Genomic DNA, 15,681 nt, shown 5'->3' with positions numbered 1-15,681 from the left:
CCGAAAGTACATGGTTGAAACGACGGCCGGATGTAAGGAACGTTTGAGGAAGGGTCTTGTTATTAAGGGAGACCTTTGTCGTCTGGCAGAGCAGCCACTTTAGCGTCTAAGCACGGACTTCCAGGCCAGGCATAGCACTGGGAGAGAAAACGCTGTGTGGCCTGAATACCAGAGAGACTGATCGCGTTTAAGGAGTGGAAAACGGTGCGACCTAATGAAACAGGAACAAAAGGGCGGGTAATTTCAGCTGGGACATCCCACTGCAGTGGATGAGATGATAATTGATGTCGCACCAGGGGCAGTCGGAGAGAACTAGGGTTCTCCCGGAAAGCGGTGAGCTTTTTATCAATCTGCCGCGCGGCGGAGAATGAGGCCCGGTTAATGGCTGGAGATGGAGAGTATACCACGGCTATGCGAGAAAAGGCATTCGCGGCGGTAATGTGGACGCCTTTCACGTGGTGCAGATCGGTCATGAATTCTACGATATAAGCGAGATGGCGGAGTTCACGAGGCACATACTTGGATGAGTTTGTGCAAAAAACATACGCCAGTGGCTTATTATCAGTCAGCACGTAAAAAAAGCATCGTTCCAGAAAATGACGACAGTGCTGTATCGCAGAGTAGATGGCTAGTAACTTTCAGCTGAAGACGCTGTAACTGATATCAACTCGAAATACCTTCCGAGGGTTAAAAGACAAATGTCTCCCCTCGGAGTTAATGCACTGCCGCAAAACGGCTACAACAGCCACGCTGGGTGCGTCTATCATGAACCAAGTAGGGGTTTTGTTTCGTGGATGAATAAGAAGCAGATCGTTGCCGACCGCTTGCTTGGCGTCAGGAAAGGCAGCCTGGGTTCCTGGGGACCGGGAAATGGCAGAGAACAGGCCGGCGGTAGACCAAACGAGGTCGCTCACTGGTCGAAGCCGTTCTGCATAGTGTAATATGAAGCGCCTAGAAAAATTGACAGCTGCGAGGGATTGGCGTAACTGGCGCACTGTTGTAGGCTAATAACTATTCTGGGTTGCTTTAACGTGCGACCGGAGAAGGCGTACACCCTTTGATGGTACGTAATGGCCCGGAAACTCGAGCTCAGATGCTCTGAAAATACACTTCGAAGCATTCAGGACGGGCCATATAGCAGCAATCGTTAGAACAGAGCACAGAGATGTTTCTCGTACTCTTCGGGCGTCCGGCTGACGATGAGAACGTCATCGAGGTACGCAAACACAGTAAGGTGGCCTCGTGGGACCTCACAAATGAAACACTACAACGTTCGAGCCGCATTCCGGAGTCCAAAAAGCACCCCCACGTATTAAAAATATAAATGAGTCGTGTTGGTGGTCATAGGTATGTCGGCGGGCTCAACAGGGTGGAATGCCTATGCCTTAAGAAGGATCCCTTTGCTGGAATTGGTGCAGTCGTCCAAGCGTGATGCAACATTCTGCATGTCAGGTAGGAGAAAGCTGTCGTAGACCGTCTCGGCGCTCAACGCTGGATAGTTTCGAAAAGGACGCCAGTCAACGAGATCACGTTTTTTCATTAAATGCATCGGAGAATCCTAAGTGCTTGACGACGGATGTATAATACCGAGCTGCAGCATGTGGTCAAACTCCCGTTTGGCGACTACTAGGTGGTCCCCAAGCAGGCGGCGTGGTCGAGCGGCTACAGGTGGACGATGGCTGGTGATGTCATATGTCACCGCGTATTGAGGCGGCCGAGTTAAATTGCATTATTTGGTTAGTTCCGAGAAAATTGCCGATATAATTTTGAACTGTGAGGAAGGTATCAGCCTGCGGATGGCCATAGGAGCAATGCCGGACAGGACTCCGGAGATGGAGAGACGAGTATGACAATCGATGAGGCGGCGACGCCGCACGTCTGCGTCCAAGTCAAAGTGTGGGAGGATGCCGGAACTTTATGATCGATTGAACGACATCTGCGATGACGAAAATCCACCGGTAAATGCGGCGAAGGCCAAAGTCAAGGGTGACTGAGAAGTCCTTGACTGAGAAGTCCTGAGAAATCCTTGACTGAGAAGTCGGAATGCATCCGTCGCTATTGGAAGGGCGTTTGCAGCACGCAGTGACAGCCCAGGTGACTTAAACAATCAGCGTTATTCGGCGGCACAACGCTAATTTTTGTGCCCATATCTATGAAACAATTGGCACCTCACAGCTGACCTGTCACCATGAAAAGGCGGCTGGGACGAGAAGGGAGACCACATGCCACCGTCAGTTATCCCGGCGAGCGTTTTACGATCACGAACAGGGATGTTTGCATCTCGTGGCTTGGTGTCTTAAACGACGGTGGTACCAGCAGAGAGGTGGATGTTTGAAACTCCGAGATTCTCATGTGCGTGAAAGAGCTCGATGACTGGAACAAGGCGAATGAGTCGCCTGGAGTTGCCCTCGGAGTGCAGCTATTGAGGTGGTAAGATAATCAACCGGGCCGTATTTAAAAACTCGGCTACAGTAACATGGTCTCAATTGGCCTGGCTCGTCAGCTCACTTTCCTGACTATTTTTGTTAGAGGTTACAACTACTTTTCAGTCTGGGCCTTGATCACGCCCTGATATGTTGTTGTCGCATAAAGGACTACCTCTTCACCCATATTTATATTTATAATATTTTTGCACGGTATATTACTTGAACGCGATAGCGTTAAAAAGCTTGTTTCGCAGAAATCCTGATGTCGGCGGCTCTTGTTGTCGGCGAGAACACGTCATCTTGTCCGTGACGAAAAAAAAAATCGAGAAACCTGCTAGTAGAATAAATAAAAATTGGCAGAACCCAAGAGCAATGGGAATCGATGATATGCTAAGCGTGAACGAGGAAAGTTGATGCTTCACTTCAAAATCAGCAGAACGCTACAAGGTGGACGTAAATTACGCCGTACATGACTTCCATGTCATGATTCTCATGTTTGGACGTGTCATTTACCTTCGTCCTCTATTGTCGTCACGTGATACCAAATTTGGTATATGGGAATCTAGCGAAACGGCCGCGAGCGCATCATTAGCACGGCATGTAGTCAGGTTCTTACATGACAGGCATCTCATGATTATCACGTTCGCTCCAGCCATATACCTTCGTCATCCATTCACGTCCCGTAACACCAAATTTGGTATACGTGAAGCTAGCGAAACAGCCGCGAGCGCACCATGAGCATGGCATACAGTCATGTTCTTCGATGACACACATCTCATGATTATCATGTTTGCACCAGTCATGTCCTTTCGTCATCCATTCATGACCCGTAATACCAAATTTGGTATATGTGAAGCTAGCGAAACGGCCACGAGCGCACCATGAGCGTGGCGTGTAGTCATGACTTACATGACATGCGTGTGACGATTTCTACTTCAGAATCTATTACTTATGTTCGTAATGCAGTCATCTCATACCATACCATTTTTGCCATATGTCGTGTGAACGAAATTGCTGCAAGAGCAGCAAAACCATGAAAGGTAAATCATGACATTCATTGCATAATTGTAATAATTTTCATGATATGACTTGTCAATTATGCTCGCCATACAGTCATGTTATGTCATACCCATTTTGGTGTCGATGCCGTTATCGAAACGGTCAAGGGAGCTAAAAGTCGTAGGCAGCTAGATAAATAGATACGCTCAAAGTCACTGAAGTACGCTAAGAAACGTTTCGCATTTAATAAAGAACTTCAATATGATTACGAATAGAACCGAGGCTCTCTGCATGGCAATCACGTGTTCCACCACAGAGGCATGCCAAAGGTCGAAACTCATTAGAAGAAAAAAAAACAATGTTAATCTTATGACGTAGAAGTTTTTCTTTCGTTTATGGAGTAAAAGAAATTTCTTCAACGCACGCAATATTAGCGCTAAATACGTAGAATTGTGAAATTAAATGGTAGCAGCGTAGAAGCGTGGAGCTGCATGCTACATTATTTACGTCTTACTTCACGCAGCTGCTCACCATTCCGAAGGTATCTATCAACCCAATGTTGTGCACCTTTCTAAGCATTACTACGACTGGCCACCTTCAGACTTTCCCACGTTAACAGGACTGGTAAGTGCCTTTTCTACAGCCACATGAAAACACTTGCCGTCGGTTCCAGGTTCCACTTGCAGAAGGCGATAACGGATTACGCACACTGTACCACGAAAAGCAGCATTTGTTTTGTTTTGTCACCTCGAAAAGCCTGGCTCATACCCACGAAGGGGATTGGCCACACTGTACCTCATAACGTAAATTTTGATACAATGCTTATTAAAATAGCGAGCAGCGAGATTAGAACAGGATGAATAATAATGCGCCTTAAAAATAGAAAGTGAAAATGGCAAAAGGATTCAATTCCTCCCCGTTCACCCTTTTCTTTTCGGCGTCTCTGCCGTGGAGAGCGTTATTCACAACGGGCAAGCATCATGCTGTAAGAAAATTAGCTTCTGCTGTGGCTAGTTCTAAATAGCGTGTTGCCTGTGATATTTTAAGTAATCTCCCATACATGTCACCGAACGGCCCTTCACAGAAATAATTTTACACTTCTTTACCTGCTGAGCTGCAGTGTATGCATGTGACTATATTGCCAACCGCACATTTGTGGGTCGAGGGCAAGAGCAGCTCTCCAGCGTAAAGCCTGTTTCACATGCGAGAAATTTCGCTCCAAGAGCGGAACGGCAGCCGCCGCGCGAGGCCAAAACTGGTTTCTACAGGGACGACTGGTCGCTCTAGTGAAATTTGCCAGAGTTGGAAAAATTCGCTCACGGCAAAAGCGGCAGAGCGACCAGTGACGTCGTTTGACACGTGATGCGAGGGGTCGAGTCGAGAAGTACAACTGATTGATATGTGGTGTTTAACGTCCCAAAACCACCATATGATTATGAGAGACGCCGTAGTGGAGGGCTCCGGAAATTTCAACCACTTGGGTCTCTTTGACGTGCACCCAAATCTGAGCACACGGGCCTACAACATTTCCGCCTCCATCGGAAATGCAGCCGTCACAGCCGGAATTTGATGCCGCGACCTGCGGGTCAGCAGCCGAGTACCATAGCTACTAGACCACCGTGGTGAGGCCACAGAACAACTCGCTCCGACTGAGTAGCAGACGACACCCGTCCTCTCCCCAGCTCACAAATGTCTCGCGCTGCTTTCAACGAGTTGCTGATTGCAGATGTTGCGAAGCGAACTCTTCTTTGGGACGTCAAGACGGAGGATTTCCGCTAGAAGCATAAGAAGAGTATTCTTTGGGAAGAAATTGCCGAGCTCCTTAAGAAGTCGCATGCTTCTGTAAAGTAAAAGTCGTCGCTTGAACTGGCTATGTTCACTGGTAAAGTCAAAGTGCAGCTGTTTTCCTTTTGTTGCTCTTGACGATTCGTCCACCGGATTGACAATCGTGTGCGGTGCCTTTTCATTTCAATAATATTATTACTACTTTATTTTCCTTTTTTTGCATTTTCATCGAAAGTTACTCCCACGTAGAGGAGACGTAGTTCTACGTCGCAGCAAACGTTGCTAGTTTAACAAACGATGAAATTCGATGACACGGTGCATAGATGAAAGAGTTCACACGAACGAGAGAGCAAGGACGGGTGCTACGGCAGTCGACTTGAGAAGTAACATTCCGCACAGGTGACTGAAAAAGAATTCCGTGATGTGATTCAACAAGGAAGGGGCGTGAAGCTTGCTGTCACGGTTTGGAGAATTGAGGCATTCGCCAGGGGCCTTTATTTTCGTTCTCCCCTTCAACAGTGCACCTTGATTTTTTCACTAAAATCCAGGCTCACTTGCCCGCGCACGTCGTCTGCGACGCTTTTCGCGCAAGAAACAATTGCACCGCACAGCGCTTAAGTATGCAAGCTGTCGACAGGTCCTGCCACACTGGCCAGCTGCTCTCCGTGCCACTCAGTGCCGGATTGCGTGGCAGGCTGGGTGAAAATCGATGTTCGGTCGCAAGCACAACATACACTGCGTAGATAACGAAGAACAGCTGTTGATTTCAGGCACCAGAGCGGCAACACATGCCTAGGGGCACGCAACTAAATTACAAGGCCGAAGACTACCAATTTAATGTCACTTTGTGCTGACAGCAAATAAGTGTGCGAAATGATGTGATACTTCGGCTTTCCTGCTCACCCCCGCAGCATTTATGGACGCATATTCCCGCTAAAGCAAGAACTGTTGCATAGTCATTTACCTGGGCCTCGCACAGGTATACATACAGCAGTCAAAGAACCAGGACAACGAGCGTATCACGTATACCATACTACCTGCCGTTAGTGAAACTCTTCTTGGGGTGCTTTACTGAATCATCGAAAAAACTTGGGAGGCTTACTATGTAGGGTTGAAGCATACAAATTCAAGTGCCAGAAGATATGTAGACCATTCGGAAAATCCCGATGAAGAGTGTGTACTCATATGCCACAGGGTGACCACAAATACGGCCAAAGGTTAGCACGGAGAGTTTTTATATAACCTTTTATTTTGACTCAAGCGAACAGGTGCAAAAAGTTAGGAATGAATTTTGTGAGGTATGTATACTGGGCTGACAGAAACCTCGTTCGGCGTCCCTAAGTTAAATCGATGAAAGCAAGAGCAATGAATCGGAGAAACATGGGAAGTGCTGAGCAAAACACGCTCGCAGTTCTTAAACATTCATCTAGCTGGAACAGTTGTCTAATAAAACTATACAAGCAAACTCCTTTTTTGCTTCTCCATGGTCAGTTTAATGAGCGCGCAACAAGAACCATTCTTTAAAAAGCCATGAGGGCTACCCAGCACTTCTACCAGTTTTTCACGAGATCTCAGAAGTACTGGGTGTTATTAAGCCACCGATTAGCTAACTCTGGACAATGCGTCTGTCCCAGCTGGCTTCGAGTGGACGTCTTCATTTTCCTTCAGGGCGAGAGCCACTTTTACCCTGAAGTATGTCAAGTGTCTAGACCAACTTTTCTAAATACTTGAGTTCTTGGCCTCGGTCCCAAGTTTCTCTTCAAGCCGCCACTCAAGCGGGTGGACAAACTGGTGTTATCACGGTCCACTTCCAGGCAAGTGGTTGAAGAGTGATGACCCAGGCTCATTTCTGATTCGCTAAGAAAGAGACGGCGGTACTGGGTAGGGACAGAATTCACCCACCACGTTGGTCTAGTGGCTTAGGCACTCGGCTGCGGATCCGCAGGTCACGGGATCGAATCCCGGCCGTGGCAGCATTTTTGATGGAGGCAAAAACGCTTGAGGCCTATGTGCCTAGATTTAGGTGCACGTCGAAGAACCCCATGTGGTCGAAAGTTTCGGAGCACTCGACAACGACGTCTCTCATAACAATATGGTGATTTGGGGAAGTTAAACCACAGGAGTTATTATTATTATTAGGAGCTGAATTCATCCAATTTGTGAATTTCCGGCCTGTTAAAAACTACAACTTCTTGAAGCCGACAAGGAGGGTTTCTTTGTAGTTATGATCGAGGGCGCCGTTTCGGAGAATACTTCGAAGGCACTCGTCAAGAATCTCTGTTCTGTTCTGTTCTGTTCTGTTCTGTTTTAACTGTTTTGCTGTGGAGAGGTTGAGGTGCCTATAGCCTCGGCTACTCCATATCACAAAGTTCTGCAGCGAAAAATAAAATAATAATACAGAACGGTACCCAAAAAATAAAAATACGAAAAAGAAAAAACATAATTGCACACTGAAACCAGTTCAAATATCATGCCAATACACAGTTTTCTTCGCACAGTTCACTCAGTCATAAACTACTTACACGCATACCTTACTAATCTAATGTCAGTATATACATGACCACATTTTATATAATATCCATCTTTGGCTGTCATTCATAGGCGCTTGTCCAGTCTGGTCTCCACTAAAAAGTCTATCAGGAAGATTATTGTCTTTTTCTGGAGTTGCATCTCAGGCCATGGTCCAAGTAGGTTCTTTATTGTGAGGGGCCGTCTGTCCAAACCTGTTAATTTGTTCTTTAAGTTTTCTCTTTCATTCGCGTATTTAACGCACTCCAACAGAATATGGCGAACATTTTCTTCTGCATGACCACAATGGCATTCCGGTGAGTTGGATCGATGTATCTTGTGCAGGAAGCTGTTTGTGTATGCTACTTCCAATCTAAGTCGGTGGATCAATGTCTCTAGGTGTCGTGGGAGGTCTGTCGCTATGGAAAATTTTCTGTGTGGATCAACTTCATAATGTACCGTTTCCTTTCATTTAGGGCTCTCAAACCACTTCTCCATCGAACAATGGTTAGCTCCTTGCGATATAAAATGTCGAATATCCGCCCCAGACATAGGGATTGCGCAATCCCGTCCTTCCTTCAATGCTTTCTTCGCGATCTTTATACCCGAAATTCAGAAAAAGAAGATGTAGAAACTGTCGCACAAATCTTCATCGACGACAGCAGAATTGGTGGCTATCTTTGAAGCAGTTAAGCTTATTTGCGAGAATCCTGAGCTACGAAAATGGGTGATATGCACTGATAGCAAGCCTGCTCTTCAGCTAATCAGAAATGTGAGATCACCTTACAAAAATGGTGAAATGGCACAATTTATCGCAGAAACTGTGGAATATGCCTCATCGCAGGGTCACAACATCGTATTCCAATGGATACCCAGCCACATTGGAATAAAGGTAAATGAAGATGCTGATAGTCTCGTCAAGAATCTCGTACCTGAAAGTTTCAATAGTTTAAAAGCCAAGAAAAATGCATGCCCTTTGCTTCTGGACATGAATTTTGAAAAGTTACCTTTTGTGGTCAAATCTGCTGAGCGTTCTGAACTAGATATATTTTTTTGTTGTTGTTAAGACACACAAGCGAGATATGCCTTTCAGAGCGAGTGTATCCAAAATAAACGCGTGGCAAAACGTCTCTAAATACCTGCGAAACACTTTAGAGAGTCTATTTCGGATCCTTTTCGTGTCAGTAATCCGTAAGCGAGGGTTCAGTTTCTCAGCACTGATAGTCCTAGCTGCCCCAGCAGTTTTATTATAGACATTAAGGGTTTATGCTATTTTATTCCCAAGACGAGCTGATGGCAAGCGCTCCAAGCTGCATTGCGTAGGATAATGAGAGCCCTTTTTTGCCTCAAGTGTGGAACACTGGGTTCTAGAATTACTTCGCTTTTACTTGAAGTCAACTATTGTGGCTCGGGGAAGTGCTATTCACGCCCAGAGATCGGGAATATGCATACGCTCTTGAGTATATCTGACTTTAAGTGAAATGTTCCTGGCAAAATTGATGCATGCAGCAATTAAGAAGCATATGTCAGGACTCGCAGTTCGCGTATTAAGACATGTTTATGATTTTCTGGTGTTTGTCACGTCCTTAGATTTAACAAAAGATGTTGTAAATATTTTAAAGGCTACTAAAGAAACAGGCCCGAAACTAAATATTTCTTTTGAATTGCTGCGTCTAAAAGATGAAGATGTGTGGATTTTAACGTCCCAAAACCACCGTATGATTATGAGAGACGCCGTAGTGAAGGGCTCCAGAAATTTCGACCACCTGGGGTTCTTAACGTGCACTCAAATATGAGCACACGAGCCTCCAACATTTCCACCTCCATCGGAAATGCAGCCGCCCCAGCCGGGATCCGAACCTGCGACCTGCGGGTCAGCAGCTGAGTACCTGCCCCGCCACGGTGGTCTAGTGGCTAAGGTACTCGGCTGCTGACCCGCAGGGCGTGGGTTCGAATCCCGGCTGCGGCGGCTGCATTTCTGATGGAGGTGGAAATGTTGGAGGACCGTGTGCTCATATTTGAGTGCACGTTAAGAACCCCAGGTGGTCGAAATTTCTGGAGCCCTCCACTACGGCGTCTCTCATAATCATATAGTGGTTTTGGGACGTTAAACCCCACATATCAATCAATCAAATCAAAGATGAGCACCTTAGCCACTAAACCACCGCGGCGGGGCGCCGCGTCTAAAAGAACTGCGATTTGCAGATACCACCTTTATCTTCGAACCCCAGCTTGTTTGCTGGTAATATTTTTATAGACCCGTAAAGCATATTCTTAATTACAGCGTGCGGAACTCAAAGCTGGTCAAAAGAAGTATAGGGCTTTGCTATAAGGAATCCTGCCAACACCGAATGAGAATGATTTTCGTCAATCAAATGAGCTAGTACAAACAAACAGGGTATCTTAATGATGTCAAAACATCCGTGTACAACAACATTATTAAGAAAGTTAAAAATTTGACGGGAACCAATTAGGTTGTCGTGGTGGAAGTAGTAAGAGGATAGCAGCAATTGCTCTTCTCCATAGAACATCGCATGAACTTAAGCAACTCGGTGATAGGTATAGAGTCGATGTGCTTTTTCCATAAAAAATTATAAACTACGGTCAGTTTGTCCGCGCATTCGCAACGAATTTCCCCAATGTCGTGTAAAACACAGCAAAAAGTTTGCAGGCTACGCAACGGGTACCATTTACAAGATTCCATCCAGCTGTGGAAAAATACACAGGCCCGTCGGTAAATGCATTCAATGTTCGTCTTAGAGAGCGCGATTCATATTTGAAATCCTCGGGGGCATTACATCTCGCCGTTCATCGCAGAGAGTGCAGTTGCTGTCCTGTTGTTCAGGGCACTGAAGTTTTTCGTTGTAACGATGAAGAAACTCGTGAGTTGAAGAAAGCATTTTATATAAGAAAAATATCAGATCATTGCGATAGCCAACCGCAGCTGTTGCTACACGATAAGAGATTTGGCTTTCTAGGTTATGTTTTCGGGAAGTGTCTCTGTTCTTGTTAGGTGACTGTCCTCGTGTTGCCACGGTTGACCTTTTTTTTTGCCTTCGCACGAATGCGTTCACCTTTGATATAGTGCATTTATATCTTCCTCTGAGCAATAAATTTTTTCATTGCGAGTAAGCACTTCTCCGGTGTTCCCATCTGCCTCTTCATGCACGAAAACAACAATCATATCATGCATCTCAAGCAGCTGGCCCAAGTGTAGATTCTGAAGTGAGAATGCCGGCCCTGGATACTACTGGAATCGCATGTTGGGTTATGTACGCTGCCATTTTCACCTTTCGATTGATATGTGGGGTTTAACGTCCAAAAACCACCATATGATTGTGAGAGACGCTGTACTGGAGGGCTCCGGAAATTTCGACCACCTGGGGTTCTTTAACGAGCACCCATGTCTGAGCACACGGGCCTACAACATTTCAGTTTTTAGCTTTCCTCTTGCACTTTGAAATTACTTCTTTATAAAGCTTTAGTTTTCTCCAAATAAGAATATGCTGCGGCTCAGTATGGGACCCAAGCTAAGAATCACTCATCTCTGAACTCGAATCTGTACAGAGTCGGGCTACTCGGTTCATCCTTTCTAACTGTCATCGCACCTCCAGCGTCACTTCCGTGAAAACAAGCTTGTCATTGCCTCTTCTATCAGAGAGTAGAAAAATGTTTCGCTTCTGCCTGTTCCACAAGATATACTATGGCAATCCCATCCTGAAGAATAAATTGATAACACCTGCTTGGTACGTATCAGCCCTCATCGACCATCGTCATAGAATTGGTAGTCTCTAATGCCACACCAACAATTTCTTTTCATTTCATTCATCCCCCGTACTACAGCAAGTTGAAATCACCTTCCCCGATCGGTAGTCGAGATTGCTGAATATACTAAGTTCATGCATCTTTTAGCTATTCTGCTATTGTTTAGAAGGTATTATTTTTGTACCATTTCATTCCTTTACCCTCTTAGGTGTTCTTTTAGTTTTCCTCTTCTATTTGCAGCAATATTTTTACATGTATTTCTTGGTTCATAAGTACGTGATAGTGCTTTGACTGCTACTTCCTTTTGTATCTTTGCTCAAACGTACCCTTTTTACGCTTTGTACTTTCTCAATGTTCTTGTTGTTTCTGTACTGTGCACTGTTTATTGTCAATTTTCTTCATAATTTTTTATGTAACTGCCCTAGTTCTTTTTCTTTTTTTATGAAAACATGTTGGACTACAAACGTAACCTACTCCCCTCTTTCATGCCATCGGGCCCAGAGGGTACTGAAATAAATAAATAAATAAATACATAAATACTAAATAAAGAGCTTCAGGGCCACTATACTGTCATTAGACCGACGTGAAGGCTGTATAATAGAAGTACTATTGGACAAACTTTTAGCTATCGTGAACGAGTAGCAGATCCTTTCTATGTATCTTTGCCATACGAATAAATTAAGTTTCAAAAAAGGTGAGAACAACTGTATGCCTTCAAAGCACATGTCCAGGAAGCAATTATTTGAAACTTCATTTTATAATATGGCACTGACCGGCAAAAACACGGCCGCTGCGCACAATACCTAAAATTTAGGCCGACGTTGCATATGTACTATTTATAAGATCGAATAGACAGCACTGCCACCCCAATCGACATTTTACGAACAATGCAGTCTACTTGAAAAGCAGTTTCGATGCTTGGCGTGGCCATGTGGTAGAATACTTCATTGCCAAGCAGAGTGCCGGGTCTCGATTCCTGCTGGCACTATGATACTTATTCAAGGCGATCGTTGGGTCAACGCTGCCGATGTCAGCTTTTAGGGGCGAACCTCCTTGGGGCCAATCTATTTGGCCTCCATCACGCCCTACAAAATCTAAAGCGAAACTGAACACTTGCACAGCAAAAAATTGAAGTCAAATGTATAACCAACTTTACGTCTAATCAGCTACACGCCACCACAGTGCAAAATCATCCGCGCCATCTGTCAACCCGTCCGTTAATGTGTCTGTCCATCTGTTCATCCCACTCTACGCCCATCCGTCCGTCCCTCCGTGCGTCCGTCCGTCCTTTACACTTATTTTGGACCTTAAGGCCTATAGCTTCGCTCACTTGTCATTCATTTTGTGGAGACGCAATAATATTTCGTAACGTTCTCAAATTAAAATTGCCAATGCCTGTTTGCGCCATTCCTAGGCACGCAAACCAATGACGCCATACCCTGTTTACATCAATGGGCAGAGTGTCAAATATGCACGGACGCATCGTTTCCTGGGCATAATAATTGACAGAAGTCTTTCGTGGAGCCCGCATTGTGCGTACTTGACGAAGAGACTGCTATCTATTGTGCATGTAATAAAATTCATGTGCGGGAAAGCATGGGGAACTTCTGTGGCCTCCAGGCTACAGCTGTACAGGGCCCTATTTCTGGGTCTATGGCGCTACAGCTTGCCGGTACTGACTAACACTTCCAAATCCAATACTCATTCATTGGAGAGTTTGCAGGGTCAGGCACTGCGTATCTGCCTAGGACTGCCCCAATGCGCTTCTACTTATGCCATAATCATGCTTGCCAAAGACCATCCGGTCAGGACATATAGAGTTGTGGATTGCCTCAGAGCGCACATTCGACATGCTAGCCGTGTCCCCGACCGCCACTTGGCCCTTCTACCTTCCGGAAGACCACGTGCTACGTTTTCAGACATCATAGCCAAGCACCTAAACAGCATTTCATCGGGATATACGCCAGCTACCAGAATGGCATGTCCTTTGTGGTGCCTCGACCAGCCGCAATAACGTCTAGAAATTCCGGGTATCAAAAAGAAAAGCAATCACTCCAGAGTAGCATTGAAGCAAGCAACTATGCTATTATCACATGAGTTGTACTTGAACCGAACGCAGATATACACTGATGGGTCCGTCTCGTCCAGCAGCTCATCAGGTGCCGCTGTAATTCCGGCTGCAGCAAGGACAATCAAATTTAAGTTGTCGCATTTGACTATATCTACGGCATCAGAGCTTGCTGCTATAAGGGCTGCTTTACAATATCTCGATCAAGAGCGTCCAGGAAAATGGGTAATATTCTGTGATTCGAAGGTAGCGCTTCAGAGTTTGCAGTCTGCCATGCGTAGGAGGAATCATGAACAATTGGTACATGAAATAAGACATTGCCATCATGAAGCTCTAGCACGAGGGCATGATATTATATGTCAATGGCTGCCTGGACATATCGGTATTACCGGGAATCAACTAGCCGATGATGCAGCCCGCTCAGCCCATGAAGGAACCCGTGTGGTCCCGATTCCTCTATCAAGGAATGATGCAGCAAGACAACTTTACCTGCTGGCTCGAGATCTTACACGCACGTTCTGGTCGTCTACCAGCTTCCAAAAGTGTCAATTTTATGAACTGGATCCTTCGCTCAAGATAAAGCTACCATCACAACTTTTCCACTTCGATGCGACATTGTTATGCCGCCTTTGGTTGGGTGTTGCATTCAAAAAGGTGTACTCCTTTCGCATTGGTATGGCAGACACTTCTACATGCGACTACTGTGGAGCTGAAGAGACCATCGAACAAGTTCTGTGCAGCTGCGCTTGCTACGACACACAACGATGCCAGCTCCTGATGGTTTTGAATCAACTTGACCCCAGACCATTTTGTGTGCAGAAGATTCTAGGACCTTGGGCATCTGCCTCAGTTGCGCAGAGTTGCGTTAGAGACCCTAGACAGTAGACCTTTCTCCGAAGAGAAGATCATTGGTTCATGCCTGTACGCGTCGCAGGCCGGCAAAGCGACGTGAGCACTGCTAATTTTTCTAAAGACGACCGGACTACGCGACCGCTTATAAGCGTGCAATGGACAAGGTCACATCTACACACACGTTGCCCTTCACTTCTCTCTCTCTCTCTTCTCCTTTAATCCCCTGACTCCTTCCCCCAGTGCAGGGTAGCAAACCGGACGTGCGTCTGGTTGACCTCCCTGCCTTTCATTTCTTCCCTTCCTCCCCCCTCCCTGCGCAGAAAGCGACTAAAGCGCTCCTACTTTACTTAAAGTCAACAGACCTGAGCGACCGCCTGTAGACTGTGTGTGCTCCCCCGAGTGTGCTCGTGATTGTGTGTACCTTCTTATCTCTCTGCAACCTTTTTTCTCCCCTTCATCCCTTCCCCAGTGCAGGGTAGCAAACCGGATGTGTGTCTGGTTAACCTCCCTGCTTTTCCTTGCATCTTTATCTCTCTCTCTCTCTCCTAGACTGATATATACTACCAATAACCTGTAGCCCCACCGCGGTGGTCTAGTGGCTAAGGTACTCGGCTGCTGACCTGCAAGTCGCGGGATTCAATCCCGCCTGCGGCGGCTGCATTTCCGATGAAGGCGGAAATGTTGTAGGCCCGTGTGCTCAGATTTGGGTGCATGTTGAAGAACCCCAGGTGGTCAAAATTCCCGGAGCCCTCCACTACGGCGTCTCTCATAATCATATGGTGGCTTTGGGACGTTAAATCCCCCATATCAATCAATCCAATAACCTGCAGTGCAGTACGTTTAACTAAGTTAAGCTTAACACGGCGTAACGGCTGTATTGTAGGAGTACCTATGAAATTCATGAAAAATTTGATAGCCATGTTTGCATCCCAAGTTGACGCAATTGACGTCTATTCGAAAAGCAGTGGTGAGAGTTGGCATCACTCTTTAGTAGAATACTTGCTTACTACAAAGTATACTGGGGTTCAATTTCTGCTGGGGCGCTGATATTTTTTCTTTACATTCTTCGGGTCAATGCAGACGATATCAGCTTTCCCTTAACGCTCATGAGCTAACGTTTGTTCTCGTCGCATCTGGGTAGATAGACAAGAAGTGTTAATCACATGTGCCGCATACCCGTATCTGAGAGGTGCATACCCGCCCACCGGTTTTCATACCATTACCAGCGAGTCGTATTTGTCAAACTATCTTACCCTCCTATACTAATTTTGATTTATG

This window comes from Rhipicephalus microplus, chromosome 10 (assembly GCF_043290135.1).
Source record: "Rhipicephalus microplus isolate Deutch F79 chromosome 10, USDA_Rmic, whole genome shotgun sequence".
In the NCBI taxonomy this organism is placed as follows: domain Eukaryota; kingdom Metazoa; phylum Arthropoda; class Arachnida; order Ixodida; family Ixodidae; genus Rhipicephalus; species Rhipicephalus microplus.
Note: the sequence above shows the minus strand (reverse complement) of the source record.